This window comes from Ursus maritimus, unplaced genomic scaffold, assembly GCF_017311325.1.
Source record: "Ursus maritimus isolate PB19 unplaced genomic scaffold, ASM1731132v1 scaffold_14, whole genome shotgun sequence".
Lineage (NCBI taxonomy): Eukaryota > Metazoa > Chordata > Mammalia > Carnivora > Ursidae > Ursus > Ursus maritimus.
In genome coordinates, this window is record NW_024423786.1 from 27,864,215 (window position 1) to 27,884,746 (window position 20,532).

Sequence of the window (20,532 nt, forward strand, 5' to 3'; positions counted from 1 at the left end):
CTGCCTGTGCCCTCTTGTTGGCTGTCTCTCTCTCTGTCAAATAAATAAATAAAATTTAAAAGAAAAGGGGGAGTAAAAAATGACTAAGATTTTTGTCCTGAGCAACTGAAAGAATGAATATATGCGTTTACTGAGAGGGAGAAGGAAAGGAAATCATGAGTTCTGATTTATATGTGTTCTGTTTGAGATGCCTGTTAGAAATCCCAGTGATGTCAAAGGCAACAGTTGGATGTGTGAATATGGAATTCAGGAAGATTTGGGGATTGAATATATAAGTTGTTGATATATAGTTAATATAAAGCCTTGAGGCTAGTTGACATCACCTAGAGTAGCTGTTTCCACCCCCTCGCTATATAGCTGATCACCTGGGGAGTTTTCGAGAAAATACTGAAGACCCAGGCCCTAACCCAGACTAATTAAATAAAAACCTCTGGGGTGGCCGCGAGTCATCAATATTTTAAAAAGCTTTCAATGATTCTTGGGTTTGAGACAGTGACCTAAAAAGTCAATGAAGAGATGAAGGGATGCTAGGGAACTACTCCCTGGAAGACTCTAGGGCTTATAAATCAGGGAGGTGAGGAGGAAAAGCAGCTAAGGAAGCAGTGGGTAAGGTAAGTGGGATGTAGGTAGAAAGCCGTATTTGTAAAGGGAATTGGGCAGATAGCAAACATTTTTGGCTTTGTGGGCCATACACGCTCTCTGGTGTTTCTCTAAGTCTGCTGTTGTAGCCTTAAAGCAGCCTTAGACAGGACATAAAAAGAATAGATGTGGCTATGTGTCAAGAAAACCTTATTTACAGAAGCAGCTTGGGGCCACAGTTACCCCATGGACTGTTGTTTGCCAGCCACTGATGTACCATCACAGGAGTGGCCCATGGTGGTTTTCCTGGTCAGATCATCATGGTGGCTGATGAGGTGGGGAATCAACACCGGAGCCCATGAGTGGTGTGGGTCCCTCTTCAGCGAGCATTTATCAAAGGTATCAAAGCCATTGGAGGGAGCAAGTCACTGGAGCATATAGCACCCCTTAAATGAAAGTTCAAAAAAAAATTTTTTTTTATTTGAATCTCACCGTGCCTAATAGAAGCTTGTAGGTTCAGATCAATAATAGGTGTGGATTTTTATAATTTTACCACAGCCTTTTGAAATAAAATATAACAAAATGAGAAAATATGCAATCTAAAACAAATCCATTTAATGCATTGATTAGTGTTTTCCTTTTAACCCAGTGTACAACTCTTCCAACATGGGGTGAGGTACATCATTCTCTCAAGAGCTCCTGTTCGGTGTTTACATTTGGAGAAGATTTTATTATTCTTCTCATTACACTTGTTAAAAATGAAGCAGAATGGCCTTCCTCTTATGGGTTGCCCAGACACAATGGGGTAAAAGTACACACATTATAATGTTGAAACTAGAAACCTCTTGGAAATTTGTGAGGAACCCATTGAAAATGCAACTTCCCACAGAAGAAAAGAAAAAAATTACAAAGACTCTTCTTTGGAAGGCTTAGACTGGTGCTTTCACTGTGTTAACAAGCAAAACCATAATGATAATTGTGGCAATTTACAGTTTTATAGGACCTCTAACTCCAAACACTTCAAAGAGTAGCCACTCCATCCGGGTCCGCCTCTTGCAACTAAAAATCTCTGAACTTAACATAATACGGTACAGGAAGATGCAAGAAAGAGTAGAAGAAGAGGGTAGACTGCCGAGGAGCCTTTGAGCTTGAGAAATGACACATGATTGAGTTCCTGGACTCCTTATTGCCTTCCCTATATTCACACAGGGTGCCCCAGAAGTCTTCAGCTCCTAAACCACCAACTAGTACAGACAAAAAACTCCAATAAAAGCCTGTTCTCCTAACCAAAGGACCAGGAAAGAGCAGACTAGCAATAGAAAGCCTTTTGGTATTGGCCACCCTACGCTAACCAGACACCAATAGAGCAAATCACCCTCTCCAAACTCACCCCTTTCAGGGTTTAAAAGCAAAGTCAAACCTGGAGCTGATCTCCCATCTAAGCAAAAGGAATCAGCACTCTGATTCACCAGGCCCAAGCAGTGTCAGCGGGGCTAAGCAGGAAGCCGATTTTCCATCCATCAGCTGGCCTGGTGGAAGCAGGCAGCTCTCATATTCTCCTGTCAGGGAGTAGCATCACTCAATACAGGGATCTTAAGTTCTCATTCACTGTCACCATGGATTAGTTTTGCCTGGTTTTGAGCTTCATATAAATGGAAACATACAGTGGGTGTTCTTTGTGTATGGTTTCTTTATTAATAAAACATTTAAAGACTTTTCAAGTAGTTGTATGTATCAGTAGTTAGCTCTTTTTATTAATGAGTAGTATTCTAGTGTATGGATAGACACAATTTGCTTATTCAATGTCCTACTGGCCATCTGCATTGTTTCAGTTTGGGAGTTATTATTAAAAACTACTATGAACATTCTTGTACAATTTTTGTATGGACATAACTGATTTTGATTTGATTGTTTGGTGACATTTCCAGATAATATCAATCTCCTGTGTGCATTTGTCTACTTAAGCCAACTCTTCTAACTATATTAACCAGTTAAATTTTAACTCACTTCATGCTGTTTAAAATCCAACCTTGCACAGGGAGAAAAAGAATGGAAGAATTGGGTGGTATTAACACAGTGTGATCAGAAGGCGTTTCAGTTCAGATTGTATAAAATAGAGATTTATATTTCATTTATTCAACCCACTTATTGAATCTAATTAAGTAGCAACACTTAAGATGCATTAAGTACCATCCTTGCACTCACAGCAGGTGCTTGGTAGCATGAAGTTAAACCATTTAATTTGAAGGAGTTTGGGGATTGAGACATCTTACTGAATTCTCAGTCTTCAAATATTATTTTATAAGCATTTTAAAATTAGAAGTGATGAAATGTCATACTGAGGAAGTTGGTAAGCTTTTAAGATTAACAAACCTAAAGAATGATAAAAAATTTAAGTGATCTCCATTCCTTTTTTTTTTTTTTTTTTTTTTTAAGTGGTCTCCATTCTTGAAAAAGTGCAAGGCAATGTTATGTGATGGGTAGAATGTCAAGTCATCGTTTATGGGCAATTCTTAAGATGTTCTATTCTCCCTCCGTGAAATAAAGAAGAGAGTGATAGGCGAGTCATTTCAAACAGACACAATGACATAGAGAATCCATTCTTCCTAACAATTTGGAAACCTACTGTCCCTTACCGTGATTTAACCAGCCCAGGCCCCATTGTAGTTAGATATGAGAAAATGGGAAGATTTTGAGCTGTAAATGGTAGCTAATACTTGCAAAAACTATTTTTGAAGTAGCAGATTCGAATGCCTAGAATCTGTGATCAAGAGGGAGTAAGGCTCTAAATAACATATTAGGGGAAGTGAATCTCATTAGAGCATCGTCCCAATTTCTATCTTCATCCATAATTTTTTGTTTCATCTCTACCCCACCCTTCCCTAAGGACCCATTAAGCTTCAGTATGGCTAATGCACTAGATTCAGAGTTTACCTGGCATTTCTCTGAAGGCTTGGTAAACACTTTCATCTATAATGGTGATGAAGGTCCTGCAAAAGAGATAAAGGGCCTCCTGTTAGATGCTGCTAAGTGCTTAGCATTATTATTAAGAGAGAGCCATGGTTCAGCTGTAAGAATCCTGTAAGGAAGAAGCCTAAGCATGAGGGCAAGCATTTCTAAAGCCTTTACACTGATGAGGCTGATTCTCAAGGGAACACTAGAGGAGGAACTTGAATTATCTTGTTTCTGAGAAGCTCTGTGGACTCAAGTCCCTCCTTTACTTTATTCTGACCTTCACAATATGCTTTTCTATTGCTATTATGAATCTCTGTGTGGTAGCTCACTTGAAGTACAATAAAGTCTTGATCAACTAAATTAAAAATTTAGGTTGCTTTCTCTCCTGCATTCTGCAAATTGCCTTTTGCCCATTAGCCAGTAATGGTTTCCCTTTCAATTGCATGCCTTTGCAGTTTTCGGGCTCTCTCTGAGCCCTTTCTTTACTCTGCTTCTGTGTTCTTCTTCGGACTGTCACCTTCCTGTTGGCCTTTGCTTATTTGTTTGGTAGAAAAGAAAATTCTCCAATTGTCACAGCGGAGAAGGTATCCCATATCAGGCAGGTGTATGGATGCCATTTCTTTGTGTGTAAAAACCCTCAGGTACCACTGTGCCACAACATCTTAGAACTATGACAATCATCACGAAATCATATAATCAATCATTTTTAATCCTTCTCTTGAGGAAGGACATGGTAGTAAGTTCCTTGGACTCCCATGTTGAGGGTCTTAGGTGCTTTATAATTGAATCTTGAATTCTCACATGCCAGCGATGTTTCGAGATTACCACAAGTAGGACAACTGTTAAGCCTCTTTTCTAAGCTAAATATAGTTTAAAGGTCACTAGCCTGACCTTTATCTCAGAAAATGTCAAAGCCAGTTGCAGCCATTCCAGCCTGAAGGTTTCTCCTTCTTCCTTATGACCTCTAACAATGCATAGTCCAGGGCTAACTGACCCTGAATTCAAGAGAACCCCAAATATTACTGTCTATTCCACCCCAAACCTGAGTTTGAGACCGGAACCTGCACAATTCCTGCAGATTAACTAATGACCTTGTGCTGGATTCAGGTTTCCTGACCGGAGCCTGAACTGGGAGTGGTGCTGTTTTTACCTATCAATTCCCTAGACAGAAATTTTATTTCTACTGTGTATCAATTGCTATTGAGCAGTTTACAAAATAAACATGATACCTGGCCCCATGAGGAGTTACGTTCTGGTGAAAGAAAAAGATGATAAAGAGAAAAATAATAAATTGATAATATTTACTACTGGATAGTGATATGTGCTAAAAGGAACATAGAAAGGATGACCTGATGGAAAGGCAATGGTAAAGGCCACTATAACTACTTAGTCAGAAGATCATGGGTTGTTTCAAGGAGCAAGTATAAAGGGAACCGTACAGATAGGCGTTTCATTGTTATTTTATTGACATCATCTGATCTGGGGGCACATACCAAACACAGTTATTAGGAAACAGATGACACACACTTAAGTGAGGGTACTGAAAGAGAGAGAGTTTAATGAGGGATTACAAAATTGTGGGTAGAATTAAAGGGAAATTGAAAGGGCTAGTATGGTCCCTCTACCACATCTAGGCATGAAGACACAAGGAGAGGGAGGAGTTTTTGGAAGTTAGAATGGAGTTGTTATAGTTGTAAGAGAGACGTTCAACGAAGCTGTGGCTTTTTAAAAAAAACAACAACAACTGGATCATGTCTGGGCAGAAATAAAGACCCCCCCCCAAACCACTGTCTTCCTGTTTTTCAGCCTCTCCCATTGCCCCATAATTAGTGGAACCCGGCTAGAAGCTGAAGGGCAGGGGATCCTGGGTGTTACAGTGCTGAAGCCTAGCCTCTCCCAAGGCGCAAAGTCTAGTGAAAGATGGAAATGAATATAGAAGAGGCCAAAGAAAAATAACCATCGTGAGATAGAATGAGCTGGAGTTGATGTTGCTGATGATGATCTGCCATTGCTAAAACATCAATTGAGGGAAATATTCACATAAAGGATGAAAAGGAAATCAATACACAACTAATGTCCCACCATAAAACTGTCCTGGGCAGGTGGGAGTTTCATGATGGAGGACCACCAAGACTGTCTGCCTTACAAGAAGATACAGTAGTCTTTATAACTCAGTGTAACTTAAGTCTTTCCGTGAAATTGTCATTCTATAGCAAATCCTGTTATAATGAGATCGTACTCTACAATATTTTAGAAAAATCAGGCATCTTGACAATTATAACAGCGCAAATATACTAAACAAGAGGGCACCAACTATTTCAATGACTGTTTTGAGACTTTCAAGATGACAAGCTTTGATAGCTTAAGCTCTAGTTTATCCTGAATAAAATGAAAATTGCCTTCTGGCTGGTCTTGCATAAGTTTGGATTTCAGGTAATAAGTGACAAGATGAATTTTCCTTTCCAACCAGTCACTTGTCACCCTTCAGTCCACCTTCAGTTACTTGTGCTATCTTTAGCCTTCAAGATATATTTCTATTTATATGCAAATTATGGAGAAAACTGTATAAAGGGATAGAAAGGAATTTTCTTTTCCTGGTGTTTTGTATCCTCTCAATTTCAAGTCATACATTTATGATTTATTTCAGAGTTCAAACCAACTCCACATATTAGCAAGCGTTTATCGAATGCCTATTCCATTTAGAACAAAAATTACGCCTTGCTAAAATTACCTATGAACTGCTCCACGGCTCACCCAGTGTGTATCACACTGTATTATGACTTTTTGAGTTTATAGCCCTGTATCAGTGAATATTCTTTTTATTCATTATTACTCTGTGATTAACAATTAGTACTTTTCTTTGAGGATATTAATATTACATACCACTATCTGCCTGGCCACTCATCAATGTGTTTTCTCCTGCGGTGACCAGGTAGGTATCTTGGGATTATCTATACATTTTCCCATAGGTTTTGCCACTATCATTGACTGTAGCAGGCTTACTTACATCCACTGATTGTTTAAAATAACAAATGTGATGGTGGCATTGCACACTAGCCTGCAAGTTGGATTTGCCTGTGTTATCACTCCGTAAATTGCTATGCCAGGCACCACAGGAATGCAAAATGAGCCTTGTGCAGTTTCCAAATTCAAGGACATCCTTGAAAGTGTTGGGAGAGGCCTTATGTGGGAGGAAGATGGTGCCAGAACAACTAGGCGCAAGGAAACAAGTCAGTGAATGTCTTAAACAGAGCAGAGGACACCATTCAAAGGTTTGGGGAGGAGATGGCATTTGAGCAGGACCTGAAAAGATAGGATTTCAAGGGGACTAAGTGAAGGGAAGGGTGAGTTCGAACAGAGCAAACGAAGTCAACTTTTGGGAAAAAAGCAGAGTTATTCAGGGAATGTGAAGATACTGGAGGTTGCTAGCCGAGGGTGAGAAACAGAGCATGTTGCAGTGGCAAAGAGTAAAACCAATAGGATACAGCAAATATGGATGTTAAGCATGCTCTGCTTCCTATGTGACCTTGGGCATTTTACTCAAGTGGCTGAGATTCCATGGCCTCATTTTTTGAACAGGAAAATAACACTGTCTCATAGGACGGTTGTGAGGATTGAATGAGCTGATGTGTTTCATTGAATACTAACACCCATACCTCCATATTTTCCTTTTGTTCTGTAACCACCTCGAAAGCAAAGAAAAATTTGAATACTGATTTTCAAAGTATCTAATAACATTTAATATTTATTGAGTGTTTATATGTCACCACATGCTGAGTTAAGCATCCTGTGGCCATTCTCTCTATGAGTTGTATTCTATTAGCATGCATTTTGCAGATGGAAACAGAGGCTTAGAGAGGAGGAGTAAATGTCCCAAGACTAGTAAGTGGTAGAGCCGAGAATTTTGACCCAGGTGGTGTGACTCCGTGGCCCATGTTCTTAAACACCACTAAAGTATGCCCTGTTAAAAGTTCACCCATTTATTCAACACAAAACTCACTGAACATATAGTTTTGTCAGGCACTATCAGCAAACCAAAAGAAGACACAAAAATTTTTCTGGCTTCCGCGAGACTCTGAAGTCTATACAGGAAGAGAGGCCAATAAACTAACAGGTAAGTTGTATAAATTTTTGGGAGATGATGAGTGCCACAGCAAAGGCTTTGAGCAATCATTAGGGAGTGCAGTGGGAGATGACAGTGTTTAAACATGGCAGTCTTAGCAATAAAGCGAAATAAGTGGAGGTGACACGTGAGCAAAGACTTGAAGGAAGTAAAGCAGGGCCCTTGAGGGTATCTGGGGGGTTGACAAATAAGCACCCTGGGGTGGGAGGAGGCTAGGCATGTTACAAGGAGAGGTTGGTATGGCTGAGGTGGAGTGAGTGAGGAGAGCAGCTTGACCTTTTTTGTAAGGCCCTATGGGCCCTGTGAGGACTTTTGTGAGTTTTCTAAGAATGAGGTTGGGAGCCAGCGGTACATTTTAGGCAGAGAAATGACTTTGTTCTCTTATTATAACAGTGTCCACATGTGCCCATGTTTTTGAGGCAGGGAGACCAGGGTGCAGGCTGCTGCAGGCACCCAGGCAAAATGAAGATGGTGTCAATTTCAAAAGCAGGGGTGGGGGCGACAGGTGGTCACATTCTAAGACATGAAGGTGGAGCCAGTAGGGTTTGCAGCGGGATTAAGTGTGCAGTATGGGGAAAATGGAGGCTACAATGAAGCCAGGCCTTCGTTAACTGCACTCCAACCAAATGTCTCTATGACACCCCATCCACACAGTTTTTCTCTCCTGACAGCTCCTACAACAGGGAAAGACTACTCTTTCGAGTCTCTCATTAGGGGTAATAATCTGGAGACTGTGAAAATAAAGCTCAGAGGAACACAGGTGTGCCGTGCGCAGATTGCCCACAGTGCCCGTGGCGTTGGTGATCTTCACTGTTAGTGGCTAAATAGAACAATAGACTCACTGAGGCTCCCTAGCACACAAAGCTGTTCAGTCTGAGAGGAAATTGGGAGTCCCTGGTAGAACATGGAATATCTATCCACGGGGTTCTGCTACTTGTTTACTTTAATTACTGTACTTTTTTTTTTAACTGCAGGAAGTAGCAAGGCTTACCAGCTCACAGCCCAAATGTCCCTCTGTGCCTGGGAAAAAAGCTATTTCCACTTGCTCACTTAATTTTCTCCCTCTCCCTATCTGCCCAAATACATGTATTTTGTCTAGTGGAGAATCCCAAGGTTTTGAATACTGTTCGGTGGCCACACAGCCAAAGTGGATCCTTGGCACCCATCTCAGAGTCAAATGGTGATGCCACCTTTGGACCAATTCCTTTCACATAGAGATCATCAAATGAGAGCAAATACATATAAATATCGATTGGCTCCTCCCCTTAGGCTGCCATGTGACTTAGGCCAACTCAGAGAAGAGCTGGGAGCTCCTTTCCTTAACCATGTCAGATGGAGACATTAGTAACACCAACCTCTTAGGGTTTTCACGAAGAGTGAAATAAAACAATCTAAGTCCCCTAACTCAGGGCCTGCCGCATAGAAAGTCCTCAATAAATCTTGACTGCTATTTTTATTGTAAGTATGATTATGTTTGTAATTTACTTTATTAATAAGCTTAGTTAAGTGCCTAGAATAAAGTAGGTGCCCAATAAATGTTAATCCATCCCACTATGTCTCTCAATAAAATTGGGTTCCAAATCTTCAAAACTCAAGATTCTAATGATATATGGAGGAACATGCCCAGTGGTACCAGACAGCTCAAGAAGTTTCAGGCGTTGAAGATAACTGGGCTGAGTGAGTGGCAGTGAGGACAATGAGCTGGGATGGATCGAGATGAGGAGTTCCAGGACATAAAATGAGCACCACCTGGTGATTGATCAGAAATGAAAAGTGAGTGCACACACCTTTACTCTTTCTCCCGAAAGATCAAAGCATTTCTGCACATTGCAGCAGCTATTGCCATAGTAATGCTACAGCTATAAAACTGCAATGGCATATAATAAAAATTAATTTTTTGCTTGTGACTATACTTTCACAATCGGTAGCACTGCTGAACTGGGCCAGGCTGGGTGAACCTTGGCTAGGCTTACTCATGCATATCCAGGCAGGTCTTCTGGGACCTTGCCAATCAATGATGTGCTGGATGTTGACTGGAGCAATGGCATGCTAGGGTCCCCTATCTCATCATCCTGTGGACTCGCTAGGCTTGTTCACACAGGTACACAGAGACTCCCAAGAGAGAAAGCAGGAAGCACACAGGTCTCTTGAAGCCTAGACATGGAGCTGGCCCACTGTCTCTTCCACATTCTATTGCTAAGAAGTTAATTATTGCAGTATTGGCCATGCAGTAGACATGGATACAGGGGGAAGGAGGTATGAAGAACTAAAGGATATTTTGCCTTCAATTTGCCACATACATCAATTTGATGAAATCAATGCCTGCGTGGAGAGGAGAGGTTGTTGACCCCAATCCCCTTTCTATGCCCAGCTGGTCACCACCCACTACAAATTTATGACAGATTGACTATAGATCCTAAGTTACTTCTAGTCTTTCTAATGATTGAAAAAGAATTGAGTTTTTCAGCTACTTGAATGCAGGGTACCTATCTAACCTCCACCATCATCTCAGAGAATTGAACTCAGCAAAGGTAAACTCAAAAAGTTGTATGTAGATCACATTGTTGTAAATTGATCCTATTTCCCTAGAGACCTGTTATTTTGCTCATCATAAGCTGCTACGTTGATCTTGGCACGATCTATGAATCTTGAGCTCCTTGTAACTCTCAGCTCCCAGATTTCTCTGGTCCCCAGTCTCTGACTAAGCTGATTTTACAATGATTTTAAACACTTCCATTTATTGGAGGTGTTTATTTGTAAAAAGTAACTCAGTGTCAAAATCCTTCCTGAAGTCATTTGTCTGCCTTGGAAAGTAAGATTTAAAAAAAAAAAAAAAAAAAAAAAAAAAGCATCCCTGGATATATACTCATAGGTAGATTCAGAATTCGAGTGTGAGCAGTCTCTTCCACTGAGATTTCACCTGGAATCACAAATGTCATTCTTAAACCTACAAACTACACTGTGTCTGATTAAGTGATTGAACAGTCCCTTAAGTGAGTGTGCAGGAAACACCCTCAAGTAGACAGCTAGCTTACTCCTTACAAGCTGTAATTTTGAGGGCTGGGGAAAATCCATCCATCCATCGTTCTGTAGAGAGCACAAGTGAGGCACACAAAGCTGTGATTACATAAGGCTTAAGTTGCAAATATCTCCAGTGAGTTAACACAGGGACTTGCATTCATATTAATGCTACAATATGATTCGATAGGAAAATGATAGATACATGATATTTATTATCCATTCATCAACTATATTCTGAGCATATCACTGTGTGGATGAGTTCCCTTTCCCTCTACATTTTTTTCTTTTCAAGATTTTCCTTTCTTCCTTGTTGCCTTTCTTCTTCTTTCTTTTCATTTTTTTCCCTTTTCAGTCAAGATGTCATTATGATGTTAGCTCAGAGCTCAATGAAGAACTCTTATCAGAAAAGACCAAGACAAAGGTGTCATCTTGTGAGCTAGTCAGGTCCTAATGTACTGAAGTGTTTTATTCTGATGCTTTGACATCATGGGGCCTTGCTGACTTGGAAGAGACTGTCCTTCCCAGGTTGGCTAATTCCTTCAGAAAGCAAACAGTTCCCTCATGAGGATACCTTCCGAATGCAAACCAATCGATCCAAAGCCCATATTCACCACTCATCCCCTCTTATCTAGTTTGTGACTGTGGCCAGTATCCACTAGTTATTCACCCAGGGCCAGATTAGAGGACTAAATCACAGATTCTGTGCTGCAAGTCCACTGAGATTATTTCAACAAACCAATCCTAAAGCTGTTTACCTGCCTCAAGTTTCTTCCTGCAGAAACCACAATAAGAGCTCTTGCCATATTTCTCCCTTGCTCCCTCTACCTCCTGGCTGATGCTGGGACTTTCCATGTAGCCCTTGATGGAGTGATGTTGGCATCCCTATTTCTAGGTATTTGTGAGCACCAGAAATTCTTCCTTCATGACCATCATTTCCTTGTTTGCATGTGTTACCGTATCTGATTTAAACAAATCCCATGGGGTGCCTGGTTGGCTCAGTAGGTAAGCACTTACCTTCGGCTCAGGTCATGATCTCAGCATCCTGGGACAAGCCCCACTTCGGGCTCCTTGCTCAGCAGGGACCTGCTTTTCCCTCTCCCTCTATCCCTCCCTTGCTCATGCTCTCTCTCTCTCTCAAATAAATAAATATCTGTTTTTAAAAATCCCAGATGTATCTTAAAACACCTAAATACTTTTAAATCAAATGGTTGGTGAGAAATGTTCATTTGTCCATTTCCCAGATCTCTTTCCCAGGCCCACATGTGAGTGAAATCTGACCACTACTATATGAAAAAAGTGAATGATCTAAAGGATACCTACCACTAACAAGAAAAGTAGCCAAACATTTTTTCCCAAAGAATACATGCAGATGACCAAGAGACATGTGGAAAGATGCATCAACATCACTCATCTGGGAAATGCAAATCAAAAGCACAATGAGAGAATCACCTCACTTGTCAGAATGGCTAAAATTAAAAAGACGAGGAAACAACAAATGTTGGTGAGGATGTGAAGAAAAAGGATCCTCATGCACTGTTGGTAGGAATGCAAACTGATGCAGCCACTGTGGAAAACAGTATGGAGAGCTGCTCTAAAAATTTAAATAGAACTCTCATATGATCCAAGAATTCATGATTGGTGTTGTACCAGAGAAGAAGAAAACATAACTCAAAGAGGTACATGCACCTCTATGTTTATTGCAGCATCGTTACAGTAGTGCCAAGGCATGGAAACAGCCTGTGTGTCTATCGATAGATAACTGAGATAAGGAAGATTGGGGGGGATTAGTAATGGAATATTACAAGCTATAAAAGGGATGAGATTGTGCCATTTTGAAGACAATGTGGATGGACCTAGAGGATATTATGTAAAGTGAAATAAGTCAGATTGAGAAAAGACAAATACCATATGATTTCATTTCATAAATAGAATCTAAAAAAATTATAATGAGCAAACAAAAAGCAAAAATTAGACCTGTAAATACAGAGAACAATCTGATAGTTGCCAGAAGGGAGGAGGATGGGAGGTTGGGGAAAATGGGTGAAAGGGAGAGGGAGAGATATGGCCTCCAGTTATAGAAGGAGTAAGTCACAGGAAATAAGAGGCAAAGCATGAGGAATACAGTCAAGGATACTGGAATAGCGTGTAATGGGACGGGTGGCAGCTACACTTGTGATGAGCACAGCATAATGTATAAACTTGTCAAACCACTCAGTTAGTATACCTGGAGAGAGAGAGAGAGAGAGAGGGAGGATCCTTAGTACCCAGCCCTGAGCTGCCTAAGCTTCCCGACACATGAGAGGAGGCCTGCATCTCCATATCAGATGCAAAGTAGCCATGAAGCTCAGTGTCACTTCACATCCTCTCTTCAGTGAAATGTTTTGGAGATAGAAGGTGAACAAGACATGCCCCTGTCCCGAACAGGATCACCTGCTGGTGAATGGAAGGCATAGTACACGGGATACCCACTGGAAACATAAAAGCTTCATGCAGCTGTCAGGAAGCGAGGGGACAGGTGGAATTTGCACTAGGTCTAGAAGGATGAGCAAGTCTACCTGAAGGAGGTCAGGCTAGGGATCTTCAATAGAGAGGTTTAACATTATTTCTTTGCAAAAATATGAAGTGTGAAAAGGGTACACAGAGTTTGTTTGCAGTAACTTGATAGTATTTCTGTGGTTTGCATTTTTTCCTTAGTTTGTATTTTCTCCATGAGCCCTCTACCTAGTCAGGCAATCCAGGAGTAGAGCAAGAACCGCAGGGCTGCTGCCTGTCACTCTCCGGGAGAAAAGCACCCCTGGGGTTGTGGAGTTTGCAAGCACAGGGAGGCAGGTCCTCCCCCTCTTCAGGCTCAGCCCCCCGTCTCCAGAGGCTGGGGGTAAGGGGTAAGAGCTAGAGGGGAGAGAAGGCAAGATCATTTGCATGTATCTGGCCCTTTTAGGAAGCCACTTTATCAAGGAGAGAAAAATAAGCTGGTGAGTTGAATTTTTAGCAGCAGATTTGATACTCTATACTGCACTTTATTCCTCAGCAACCCAACTCAACAAAACATTGGGAAAAAGGGGTGGAAGTGAAGGGATAACATTCCCAGGGTGCCAGCTCTTAAGCACAGTGATCATATATTTTTTGCAGGGGCCCAAGTCTTTGACATTCACTGTTGCCCCAGTTCCTAAACTCCAAAGGTTTGCAAGCGTAGCCACTCTAAAAAAACTGAAGGCACTCCATTACTTTCAAATTGCTCTACTTTGTCAGACCCAAACTGTATCCATTTCCAAGAAATGACTCTCGAAATAGAATAAGAGCCTCAATTACTCTAAATCACTTTGCAAGACAAGCACAAAATTAATCAGGGCTCCTGTGTTTGGCGTCAGTCAGGCATCGCGCGAGAATGCCATAAATAAAAACACTAGAGTTCAACTGTTGGCCAAAACCTCAGGGAAGTCTGTTTCAATAGGATTAAAATAAACATTCTACCTTTCAACGTTCTACTGTGTGAGAGGAAAACTGGAAAATATCTCAAATACATAAGTTTATACAGCCCAGATTAGCAAGAAGTCTCTCCTTCACTATTAAACCATTGGCAGAGATATTTGTTTATTTTCTTAAAATGCTTTAAAGAATATCCTTATTTCCTGCTGTTGGGTCAGCAGTGTTTCCAGACAGTAGTCAAGGTTCAGGCCCGCACTTTCATACACATGACCACCATCGGGGTCTTCGATCCTTTTCGCAGTTTGCTTGGCCCTTGTTTCCGTGTTTGATGTTTGGGAATCTGAGGTTGTTTGACATGCGAAAATCTCAGAGATCTCCTTTGTGGAGGAGAAACACACACACACACACACACACACACACACACACACACACACAGCCAAAACGTTCTGAAGATAAATCATCATCCTGAGCCTTTGCAAGCACCTGTGTGTGAGGCCGAGCTCAGATAAGAGCAGACATGGCAGCTCTTGAATTCTCCACCACCCCTGGGAGAGAGGCTTTTGATCACTCCCATTTTATATAGTAAACCTAAGAGAGCTAAGTAAGCTGTCTAGAGGATGACACCACTGAGAGGGAGGAGCAGGGACTCAGGTCAAGTTCCACTGGCCGGCAGACCTCTGCCCTACCTCGGCCAGAGGGCTGGACCAAAGCAGGTGGAAGGACTGGGCTATGACTGGTGGTGAGGCCAGAGAAAGCACGCAAACTCCTTTAGTTTCCCTCATTCATAAAGGTTGTCTCATCAAGTCACAGGACAAGACGTAAAGTCCTTTACTTGGAGCTCTCCAGATTATGCTTCACAAGGGAAGACACTATGTTCCTTCCAGTTCTATCGCAGTACCTACTACAGTTGGGCCTTAGGTTATTGAGCAATTAGTGTTTGTCGAATAAGGAAGTGAATGAACTTAACCAAAAAGTCACGTTCCCTGTGATAGTTTTCACATTTCGGGTAAACAGCACAATGCAACCAATTTCTAGAGAAAAAAGTTACAGATACAGTTTGGCTTCGGAGAGACATCACGCATTCCCTTAAAAGAAGAGTCATTCCAAGCTATCAATGGTCCACCCACCCTAATGTGCATAGACAGCAAGTGGACAAGGAGCTCAGGGTAATTATGGGGCTGTCCTGGACAAAGAGGCTTGAATGTAGATGAGATTCAACTCTATAGTGCACATTCCTGGCCTTTGTCTCTATCAACAGTAATTCAATTGAGGATAGAGAGGAGAGCTGCAGCTGAAAATACTAAAGCGACAAGAAAGTGTTTCTTATTTCCCAAGAAAAACTACGTGTGAAAATACTTAGATGTAAAATCGTTTGTTCAATATATAGCTTTCAAAAATTGTTCCATGGCCTGTAGGGTTCTCTGTAACTCATATACTGTCCATTTTGTTTCTGTTTGACATCCTTCACCCAGTCCTCAAACACAGCATTTTGTATCAGACTAGCAGTGTCATTTCCCTTACTCAGCTTTGTAGATATATTTATATAGGGCTATTTTCTAGGAGAAAGAGATTGGACCAGGGTAATTAAGAACAGGGAGACTGAAATCAGACTGCCTAGGTTCAAGTTTTTGCCCTGCCACCTGCTCACGAGGGAAATGGGCAAATTATTTAATACCTTTTGTCTCTCATTGTCCTTGATTTGTAAATGGGGCAATGATAAGGTGCCAAAGCCCCCATCCCATAGGGATGCTCTAAGAGATTAAATGAAATGATACATGGAGAGCTTATGGAGCAGTGCCTAGCTTATGGTAAATAAGTAAGAAAAGTTAAATATCATTATTGATTTTCTGTTATTATCAGATTGACCTTATTTTGTTAGATCTTATTTGGAATAGTGTGAGTTGAGAGAGGGGTATGCCATTCAAAAGGTAGCTTTTTAATAATAAAGCTGTCATCTTATTGGCCAATTTGATTTCTTAAAGATGCGGGTTCCATATCCACCACCCAGGTTAGAGTGCTGTCCCCTGTGCTCCCATAACAGGTACCTAAGATGTTTGGGATTAAACTGAAGACAGTAAACAAAAATCATCTTACCTACATATAGAAATAACAAAGTGATCAATTATGATGAACCTATTTGAATTTTATATACTTTCTAATCTCCACCACCTTAAAGGCAGACATTATTATCAATTTTATAAATGTAAACCCTGAGGCTGAGAGATGAAGTAATCTATATGGCTACAAAGTGAGCTGAGATGGAGTTTTGAATTCTTTCTGACCAAAGCCCACATTATATTGTGTACATCCCTTCCTTAAACAGCAGTTTTTAGACCTGACAGTATATTAGCACAAATGGGAGCCTTTATTGTTTTTAATATTTTATTTATTTATTTATTTATTTATTTATTTATTTATTTGTGACAGAGAGTGAGAGCACAAGCCGGGAGACAGAGGGAGAGGGAGAACCAGGCTCCCTGCTAAAGCAGGGAGCCTCATGTGAGCTCGATCCTGGACCCTGGGATCATGACCTGAGCTGAAGCAGCCGCTTAACCTCTAGAGCCACCCAGTCCACCCCAAATGGGAGCCTTTCAGACTAACACCCAGGACCCATTCAGAGCAATTCAGTCATCCTTCTGGGGCCGGGGAGAAAGCCAGGGACCTGCAATTTGTAAAGCTTTTCAGGTGGTTCCACGTGCAGTCAGGACTGGGACCATTGTCCCAAACTGCTATTTTCAGAAATGTGTAAAGATTAACTTAAAGAGAGCACCTTTGGAATTATTTATTTCGTGGTAAATAGCCCCAAATGAAGACTTATTTATCATTTACTTGATGAATTGATTTCCCTTCTTAGAAAGTCACCCATCAAATTTTAGGTGCAGAATCCTACCACTCACTTTCTTTGTTATTGGATTATGAGCTACACATTTGTTTCTGGTGATTTTTTCATTCAAAAAAGTATTTCTGAAAGCCCCCTTTGTGCCCTTATTGTAGGTTATGAGAACATAAAGAAAAATGAACCAGCATTCTTCTCAAGAGAGCCTGTGATCATTACGCTCAACTCCGATAGAACACATTTATTGATACTGAGCATTGCATAGGCCATTGGGTACATGGTAGCAAACAGAACCTGTAATGCCTGTCTCTTGGAACTTATAGTTTAAAACAGAGACAAAGAGAGCAACATAAAACCAGTAAATAAATACATAATTACAAATTATGGTTAATGTCATGATGAAAATAAACAGAGGCTCATGAGGCTCTTTGATAGTCTGGTGTATTCTGACAGGTAATAAGTGCACCAGTATACTTTTATGTCTGACTCTTGCATAATGATGCTGCGTCACGTCTATATCGCCGAGCATATTAATAGTTCATTTAAGGTCACCTAGTAGAATTTGAGTAGTATGAATACACTTGGTGTTTTTTATGCACCACGAAATTTTAGGTATCACTGAATTAGAGCGTTAGTTCTTTAAGGGCAGGACAGTGACTATACATTTATTGTACTTTCCAAAACTTGACTGATGATATTGGAGTTGCAGTATTCAATACACATTAGCTGATTGAATGAATTGTTGTGCTCACAGATAATACCCATTGTTCTCTTTCCAATGTCCCTACCCACAATGTACATATGACTTTTTTTTCAATTTAAGTAGATGTTAATTTCAGCTAATAAAAGGAGCAATTGAGTCATTTCCAGATAAGGCAAATGATTCACTGGGGATGAAGGGTAGGAATCCCATCAACAGCATTACATCTGTTAATGTCTCAAGGTTCTCTAAAATCAGGTGTGTCTTAGGGGGCTCCTGGGTGGTGCAGTCGGTTAAGTGTCTGACTCTTGGTTTTGCCTCGGGTTGTAATCTCCAGCGTCGTGAGATCAAGCCCTGCATTGAGCTCCCACATGAGTGCAGAGTCTGCTTAAGACTCTCTCCCTGCCCATCGCCCCCCCACGGTTCCTCTCTCTTTAAATAAATAAATCTTTAAAATCAAATGTGTCTAATGCGGAAGAATTGCCCCATTTGTGAACATGTCCATGGTTGGTTCTTACACTTGAACAGTAAGGTTAATTAACTACAGAAAATTCAGATGCATTGAGAGTTGAGAACACTATAAGATCACAGAACCTGGCTTACCATTATTTATGTTCGTCACCACCAAAACCCAAACCACAGCATCAAGAATCTAGTAGGTGCTCAATAAATGCTTCTGCAATTGAACTGAATGTAGAACAAACTGCTTCAATACCTAATATAAGAATATTCTACGATGTGATTATCCATAATGATTAGTTTTGGGAAGTGTTAAAAAAACAAAACAAAACAAAACCTTACCCAGCCTGCATGTTTTCCAGCCTGCATTTTAATGCAGAGGCACATTTCTAGCTGAGATTGATGTTCTCCTTAATGTCTCCGCATGAAAGCAGACTAACATTTAAAACAGTTAGTATGCGCAGAAGCGGTCTCGGAAATGTCAGTGTGGTCTGTGATTACGAACTGGTCTAAAGAAGAAAACAAGCTCCCCTTAATAAGACTGAGGCTTTACTCAGGCTGCAGAAACCTATTAAAATGAAGGAAACTGATTTGGCAGAAACTAAAAGGCTCAGACATATTATTACCTATTAAAATCATTCATTAATACGGGATAAAGCCATCAGGGACTCCAATTTGATAGGGAGGCAGTTAAAGATGTTGACGTTGAGGCTCTGGAGTCAGAATTATATCTGCCATGTCCTACCTGAGACCCTAACCTCCTCTGACATTTGGTTTCCGAATTACAAAAGAACGCTGATACTAACACCTCACTGGACTGTGCTCTGATTGGATTATGTAATGCATTGTATAATGCTTTGCTAGGCCACTTGTGACGAGAGCCCAACTATACCAGCATCCGTTGGAGAGCTTATTAAAGAAATGCACAGAATCTTAAGCTCTCCCCAGACCACAAAACCAAGAACTACATTTTAACAAGATCCCCAGGTGACTTGCACCACGTTCGACTTAAAAAATGTGGATCTTAAGCATTGACACATGCCAGGCACACAGTAAATGCTCGGTAAAAATATCACTACTATTATTCTGTGGAAAACTTTAGAAATATAAATTAGAATAGAGTTCCATCCTCTCCCAAGCGATAAATGAGTTTCTGTACTCTGCCTGTAATATCTTCCATCTTCTTAGAATCCCTCTATCATTGCAAAGACAGTTTTTACTATATACCATTCAGTGTAAACACTGACTTTCTTGAAATTTTTGATGATCACCTGCAAACCAAAATGGAGCAAATAAACCTTTATCACCAGGCCAAGATTTCTTGGTGGACTGCGACCTTACAGCTTTATCCAAGTTAGGCAGGTGGACATTTAAATAGAAGTATTATGGCTTTTTTCTCCCTCAGCCAAAAGCAGACACATTGGTTTTAAATGGATTCTTCACAGTCTGACGCTTGGTCACCACTTTCCATACCCATAATTGATAGAAAAAATGAAACATAAGGAAATAAAGGGTAAAATGTAAAAGCGATCATTTCTAGTTTCCTGGAGCCTATTTTAACAAAGATTGGAGACTAGAGCATATTAGGTGAGGACAAAAACACTTTCTTTGAGGATTTTTTTCTGCTTTGCCTCAGATACCTGTGTGTGCTGTCCGAAAACCTCTAGGGAAATAAGCAGTTCAGCATTTGGCTTTGAGATTCTCTATCTCCCTGGTGAGGAGCTGAGAGCATAGCAAAGGCAGATATATTCCTTACGAGCTTCAAGGAATGGAAAGTACCACCCATAGACATTTTTCAGGAGCAAGTGTGCTGGCCCCAAAGCAAATGGACTGAAGATGGTGTGGGCTGTAAAAAGTTAATTTACTAGAGTGTCTTCTAAGAACAGTCAAGTCATTTCAGATTCTAATGCAACATAGCTGCCCCCTTCCACAGCTGTGCTGAGCTGAAACAGAAGAAATGGGAAGCAGTTCCAATGGGGGCCTTAAAAGGCAAGAATCGCGTGTCCTGTTTGCATGCAGAATCCAGTTGATTATTCCCTCTCTGCCTTCGTGAAAATGCCGTCTGGTCTCTAAGAATTGTACCAGCCTGCTGCCTGGGGATCGGGACTCCTGCACGATCCCTGAACACTGTTTGCCTACTGTTATCGACTCATCATAGTGAGAAAGTACATTTGTCTTCTGCAACCACTCCTACACACACACACACACACACACACACACACACACACACACACACACACACCTTCCTTCTTGGGTCCTTTTTGCCCCACATTAACAAATTTACCCTCATGGGGTCCTCAGTTGTCCTAGCCCCTCTTATCACATTGATGATGAATCTAATGTAGATTCGAATATCTGTGTCTGATAACATCTCTATTTTTAAAAACATATTAGAAAAGTTGAAAGCAGAAAGGATGCTTGGGTGGCTCAGTC

General features: G+C 40.9%; 1 pseudogene; it reads right to left on the bottom strand.

Annotated features, from left to right (window-relative positions):
* The window catches only part of LOC121102377, a 130,256-nt pseudogene that overhangs the window by 12,833 nt on the left and 96,891 nt on the right, over positions 1-20,532 (bottom strand).